Source organism: Helianthus annuus, chromosome 17 (genome assembly GCF_002127325.2).
Source record: "Helianthus annuus cultivar XRQ/B chromosome 17, HanXRQr2.0-SUNRISE, whole genome shotgun sequence".
In the NCBI taxonomy this organism is placed as follows: domain Eukaryota; kingdom Viridiplantae; phylum Streptophyta; class Magnoliopsida; order Asterales; family Asteraceae; genus Helianthus; species Helianthus annuus.
In genome coordinates this window covers 40,599,245-40,607,079 of record NC_035449.2, presented here as the reverse complement: position 1 = coordinate 40,607,079, position 7,835 = coordinate 40,599,245, and positions in this window count along the sequence as shown.

Sequence of the window (7,835 nt, the reverse complement as noted above, 5' to 3'; positions counted from 1 at the left end):
TCCGATTCATATTAGCTCCAACCGAAATACCAAGATATTTGAAAGGGAACGAACCTGTCATACATCCCAAGATAGAAGCCATCTCTTCTGTATCTGCTTCATTGACCCCGAGCCCAAACAAATTAGACTTATGGAAATTAATTTTCAATCCAGAACAGATATGAAAAATCCTTAAAATTCTAGCAACTGTTTGAGTATTCTCCTTGCTCCACTCCCCCAGAATGAGAGCATCATCCGCATAAAGAAAGTGCGAGACCACCGGGCCTCCATTGGGGGTGTTAACCCCTTTGAAAAACCCGAGGTTGCTAGCGTTGGTAATAAGGCGCGAAAGAATTTCCATGACAATCAGGAAGAGAAAAGGGGAAATAGGATCTCCTTGTCTCAAACCTTTTTGGCATTTAAATTCAAAAGTGGGAGAGCCGTTGACCAACACCGCTGATCTAGCAGACCAAAGAATCCCCTCCATCTAGCCGGGAACCCCATCTGACCCAAGATATCAATAAGGAACTTCCAATTTACGTTATCATAGGCCTTCTCGAAGTCGATTTTAAAAAGAAAAGCTTTCTTCTTTCGTTGATTAAGCCAAGCCATAACCTCGTTGAACATAAACGGACTATCAAGAATGTACCTGTCTCTAACAAACGCCGACTGAGAGGTAGAAATAACTTTGCCGATAACCTTTTTAAGTCTGTTGGCAGTGACTTTGGAGATTGTTTTGCTGATAACTCCTATTAGATTAATAGGCCTGTAATTTTTGAGATTCGTAGGGTCCTTAACTTTAGGGATCAGAGAGATGAAAGACGACCCACTCCCTTGATTTATCTTCCCAAATTCGAAAAAGCTACTCATAATCTCCCTAAAATCTTGCTCAAAAAGACACCAAAATTTCTTAATGAATATAAAATTCACACCATCCGGACCCGGAGCCCTGTCCGACCCACATTCAAAAACAGCCTCTTTAATTTCGTCCACCGAAAACTGCCGAGTTAATTCCCGAGCGTCATCCACCGAAATGCAATTTAAACCTAAACCACTGACGAGAGGCCTATTAACCCTTTCCTCACTGAACAGCTTCCTGAAAAAAGAGAGGATTTCTTTTTTAATCTTTTTTGGATCTTGAGTCCAAATACCTTCCACGGACAAGCCGTGAATTCAGTTCGAGGCCTTCCTTCTATTAATTGTACCGTGAAAAAAAGCTGTATTGTCATCTCCATCTATCGCCCAACGAATTCTAGATCTCTGTTTTAAATCTTTTGCTTTGTTATCACTTATCACCCCCAAACCTTTTTTGCATTCGGTCTTGATCCATTGTTCTTCATCGTTAAGATTCCTAGACTCCAAAATTTGATCCATTTTTTCCAACTCCTCCCCTAGAGTCGCCTCCTCTTTTGATTCCTTTGCTATCATTTCATCCCTCCATTCCTTTATTCTATTTCTCATAAATTTCAACTTTTTCATCAACCTAACATCAGGCAGGCATCTCAAAGTCAGCATTTGCTTTCAACACCACTTCTTCGAACCCATCTTTATCCAGCCATGAGTTGAATATTCTAAACGGTTTCCTCCCAAAGTTAGTATTGACAGTAGAAAGGAGAAGAGGATTATGGTCCGACAGTTCTCGCGGAAGAGCTCTAAGGCAAGCTTCAGGCCAGTCGTTGAAAAAGTTGTTGCAAACTAAGAACCTGTCAATTTTGCTGAGTTTCGATCCGTTTTCCCCCAAATAGGTGAACTTGCTACCTTTCATGCTATATTCCGATAAGCCTATCTCTTCAATAAAATCATTAAAATCTCTAGAGCTAACCGCATTGAACTTAGAGTTTTTTCTTTCTTCTGGGCCCCTAACAGCATTGAAATCCCCCATCATTATCCATTGACCCGAAGAACTAGAAACAGTTTCCCCTATATCTCTCCAGAGAGCCCTTTTATCAACAGTTTTGTGTGGCGCATAGACGTTTAACACGTTTAACTGGTTAAAAAGTTAGTGGGTGCTTGGTTCACGAAATGTTTTAGAATTAGAATTTGTAATGCACGTTTGGAAACTCGAATTGAGTCGACGTTATTTTTTTCTGTTTTTATTTATTTTGTTTTTATGAGTTTTTTTGTAGTGTAAAAAATATAATAAATACATATTGTATATGTAGTTATGATATATAATAGATATGTGTTATATGATATACACACATATAATTACATTGCAACATACAACTTTATAAGTATATATAAAAGTAATCATATATGTTATATGATTTTCCGAGTGTGTTATACTTTCGTTTTATATGATTAAATTAAAGAAAATAATATCTGCAACCATGAAGCATGTACATGTAAAAATGTATTTACATATAATTAACAATATATAAATTATAAATAAATTAGTGATACTCGTTATCGTGTATAGTAAACTGAAGGCTATTATTTCTGCCTCAAATACATGAAATAAGCGAGTTCATTTTCATGTATATAATATATGATTTTTGTCAGAGGAATATACATTCACTAGTGATGTGCATGTGAAAATTTAATACGTGAGTCCTATTCGCTACCACATGATTTAAATTCCAAAGTCTGTTGCAAAAGTAAAACTATATCATCAAAAAGTCTCGTACATTATAGTTACTGAGATGATATTATCTTATACGAATATATATATATACGGATGGGTCAAGTTATTCTACAAAGGCTTCTAATTGTAAGAAGTGTAAGAAGATTTATAAAGTGACAAGTGTCCAATAACCTAAAACTAAATCCACTACATCACCATCAAAAACCTAAACACCCACCCCCACCACCCAAAAACCTAACCCCCCCCCCCACCCCGCGGCAAAAAAAAAAAAAAAAAAAAAACTATACCTCACCAAAAAACCCCCAAAAACCTAACCCCCCCCCCCACCCCCCAAAAACCTAAAAAAAACCTAACCCCCCCCCCACCCCACCCCCAAAAACCTAAAAAAAAAACTAAACACCCACCCCACCCAAAAACCTAAACCCCCACCCCCTCGGCAAAAAAAAAAAAAAAAAAAAAAAAAAAAAAAAAAAAAAATTAGGGTGGGTGATGTGGGGTGGGGTGGGGGGTTTAGGTTTTTGGTAGTGGTGGATGTTTAAGGTTTTTTTTTTTGTAGTGGGTTTTTTTGTGTAGTGGGTTTTTTTAGGTTATTGGACACTTGTCACTCTATAAATCCTTCTTACACTTCTTACAATTAGGATCCTTTGTATTTGATCCTAATCCATATACGGATAAGCCATGAGAATTCTCGTGATCCATTTAACTATTTTTCTAACTGGAATTCGTTATAGGGTTATCGAAATTTGAAGATTTCTTGATTTCTTATGCGTTCTAGTCTTCTGAATCTCGCACTCAGGACTTTCAATTGTTCTGTAATCGTCTCTGTTTTAATAAATATTAAAGAGATTTTTATAGGTTCAAAAAAAATGTTCTCATTTGAAAAAAAGATAAAAGAAGCACCTGAAGATGATAGCAGAAGGTGAAAACACGTTGCAAGACACGTGGAATCTGAGAAGGAAAAAGACGAGGGAACGATTAGTAAATACCTAAGAGAGATGTAATGTGTAAAAGACACTGACTTTGTGCTTTAAGTTATAGGATAATATTTATCTTTTCACAATTGATATGAAATGTAACTATTACTTTTTAAGATAACTAAAGAAATAATCTATTTAGTTTATTCAAAATATAAATCACAAATAGGGATGATAATGGGTCAGGTTTGGGACGGGTTTAGGTAATCTCAAACCCTGTTAGATAAGGTTGTCCCAAACTCATCCCAAAACCCGTCGGGTTTCTAGCGGGTAAATACCCATCGGGTACACTTGCAGGTTTTGGATAAACCCTTTAATTTAAAAAAAAAATACCTATTTGGGTATATCCGACCCAAAATTCATCGGGTAACTACTAAACAGTTACATTTAATATTATCACTATAGAAATATATCAAATACCTACAATTTATATGAAATAAAATATCTATATGTATAAAAAAATGAATGTATCATATCTATACATATAATAAAGTAAATCATATGGGGTACACATGGCGCTCTATAAGGTGATCTCAATAGTTTTTTCCCGCCTAAATAAATAGATATAGATAATATTTGTTAATAAGATTTAAATAAAAAATATATTATTTTAATCCATAAATTTTATCTTTTTATCTTTTACCCTAAACAAATTGATATAAATAATATTTGTTATTAAGATTCAAATAAAGAATGTATCCTAAACAAATAGATATAGATAATATTTGTTAGTAAGATTTAAATAAAGAATATATTATTTTAATCTATGAATTTTGTATTTTACTATTTTTGTTCTATTTATATTTATCCTGTCTTTACTTTATAATAGGTATTAATTAATAAAACTGAATTATAATAAAATAAGCATAGGTAACTCATGGCATCTACTAATTTTTAGATTTTTAATGTAAAAATATAAATGAAAATACATGTAATAATTTTATCTTTTTATCTTTTACTGTTTTGTTTTCCATTTATATTTATCCATTTTATTATTTGGTATATAAAATTAAATTTATTCAACACGTCCAATACACAGGTTTTTTTTAAAGATAATTTTTTTATTATTTAGTATATGAAATTACATATATTCAAACTGTGCAAGACACAGGTTTTTAAAGATGTAACTTTTTTTATATATATATAATTTTATTTATTCAACACGTACAACACACGTGATTTTTAAAGGTATAACTTTTTTTTATTATTTAATATATAAAAGTACATTTATTCAACCTGTGTAATACACGAGACTTTTTAAAGATATACAAACTTACACTTATTATTTGACATACAAAATTACATTTATTCAGTCCCTGCTTCAACATGTACAATAAACGAGTGATTTTTTAGTGATATAACTTTTTTATTATTTGGTATACAAAATTACATTTATTCAACCTGCATAATACATAGGGTTTTTAAAGATATAACTTTTTTTATTATTTGGTAAATAAAATTATATTTATTCAACCCGTACAATACACGAGGTTATATAATAAAAGAAATAAAATGGGGACATTTTCCATTGGGTTGAGATGCATGTATTGATACCAAGACTTTTCTTTTGAATAAGTAACGCACACAAAATAGAAAAACTGAGTAAAAAATTTTAAAATAGTTGCATGTTTCTTTAGGGAATATTGGATTTCAATAATAACAACTATTCGTCGTTGGCCACCAACAGTCTCAACTTAAAAAATAACCACTGTCCGTCCCAACTATTAACATATTGGCGATCAGACCTTAGATCGGACCTTTAGGAACCTTTTTCCGGCGATCAGAGACTAACAACATTAGGTTTTCGTTAGTCAGAGTCCATTGGATGTTAACAGTTGTGATAACCAGTAGTTATTTTTGAAATTGGAACTGTTAGCGACCAACGGCGAATACTTGAGATTATTAAAATCCAATATTCCTTTCTTTAGTTCAACTTTCCCAAGTTTTGTTGGTGTGAATCTAGATGACTTTGTTTTTTATTTTATAATTTTAGGAGGTTTATCCCCATGAAATTCAATGTTATTAAAGGTTTGTCCCCTGAAATTCAATGTTATTAATGACAACCGATGAATTTATTATATATGTTCAATCAAAACTATCAAGAGTAGATTAAAATTAATAAGTATTTACAAATAATAAATTATATCGTTTTCATTAATCAACCCGTGTAACACACGGGACCATAACCTAGTATATACATATTTAAAAATATAAAAGAAATTATGTCAGATATACAATCGGTTAAACGACTACACTTTATCGGGTCGGGTAAACGAGGATATATCACCAAATCCTAAACCCGTGAAAAAAATTCAAACTAGTCCCAAACCTGATTATCCAACCTTAAATCAGTCTCAAATGTGCCGATTTCGAGTTTACGATCCCTAATGACAAATAGTGTCTAAAATCAAAATTAGCATCAACTTTCTTAGAATAGACGTTGGTTTAGAAAGAGACGTTAAATGTAGTGGTTGGCATCTGGCATGTGGGCCGGTGGATGGGTCTGGTGGGTGGCATGTCGGCCGGATCCGAATTCAAGGAGAAGTTTTCGTTAGTAAAACGCAAACACATGCTTTTGTGCTCTTTCTTTTTTTAATATCCAAATATACTTTTAATAGACTCATCACCCTCGTTAAGTTTAGAATATTATGGTTACGTGTTTTCATATGTTTTGTAGGAATAATAATAATAATAATAATAATAATAATAATAATAATAATAATAATAATAACAATAATAATATTACTAGTATTAAGCCCCTGCGTTGCAGCGGTTGTTATAAAATTGTGTTAGGTAGTAGCAATACTATACCATTGTCAGCAATCACCAACACCGAAAAAGCTCGTAAAAACAAAATAAATAAAAACGAGAAAAAATAACGTCGATCGAAAAGCAGACGTAAAATCTTTTAATCACGCACGCTTGTTGCTGGGAAATTAAACCGAAACGTAAAACATATAAAAAATAACTAAGTCCATCCGGGACCCGCGTATTGGACGAACTTGTCAAACGCAGAAAAATAGATGTGACGTGTGGGCCAGTCAAACGGGAAAAAATATACGAAAAAATGTTGAACCCCAACTCAAATTTAGAACGAAACGAAAAACTTGGGAAAAGTGAAAGTTATGGTGGACCAAAATTAAAAATAAAAAAGAGTTGGGATTAAATTGCAAAATATAAAAAACTTTGGGTTAAAAGTAAAAAAAACAAAGGGTCTAAATTGCAAAGTTGAAGTTATTTATTAATTTTAGATAAAGATAAGGATAAAAATAAGTGATATCTATATATTGGTTATTAATTAATATTAATATTAAAAGAAATTTATTAAACAAATATAAATAAAATTTATGAGGTTGAAGGAGAGAATGTCATGTGTCATTATTTGGAGTCTTTTATTATATGTTAGATATTAGATATACTATTATTTTGTAATATTGTTATGCTTATAGTTGTTGTAAGCTATGCATTAAGGGTTTTACATGCTATTTTTTATTGTGAGTTCTTATGTTTTGTTTGTACTTTGACATAAGGCTTAGGATTTGTACATTCGGCTTTGTATAATTATACCTATCATATAAGGTTTTGTGTTGTGTGATTGGGTAAATTGGACGGTGAATGACTCATATGGCCATTAATCCACGCGTCATTAATCATCACTCCATACGAAAACCTGAAGTATTTAATGGTTACGTGTTTTCATATGTTTTGTAGGAATAATAATAATAATAATAATAATAATAATAATAATAATAATAATAATAATAATAATAATAATAACAATAATAATATTACTAGTATTAAGCCCCTGCGTTGCAGCGGTTGTTATAAAATTGTGTTAGGTAGTAGCAATACTATACCATTGTCAGCAATCACCAACACCGAAAAAGCTCGTAAAAACAAAATAAATAAAAACGAGAAAAATTTATGCTTTAGTTGTTTGTATGGTTAGTCTAGATGATTGTACATTGATATTTACATAATACAAATTGTATACTATTATTTTGTAACATAAGTATGCAGCTAGGAGTTGTACATCTTGCTTAAATGATGCTTTATGCTTTAGTTGTTTGTATGGTTAGTCTAGGTGATTGTACATTGATATTTACATAACTATAATTTATTTTATATAAAAGTACAACTTACATTTATGATACTAAGGGTGAAGGGAGTGGTTAGACACTTGAAATAGGTAAACTCTCAAATCACGCAATCAAACAATGCCACGTCATTTTACGTATTTTGTTTACCTATTGCTCAAAAACGTTGACGGCGTTTAGACATTTGGAATAGGTAAACTA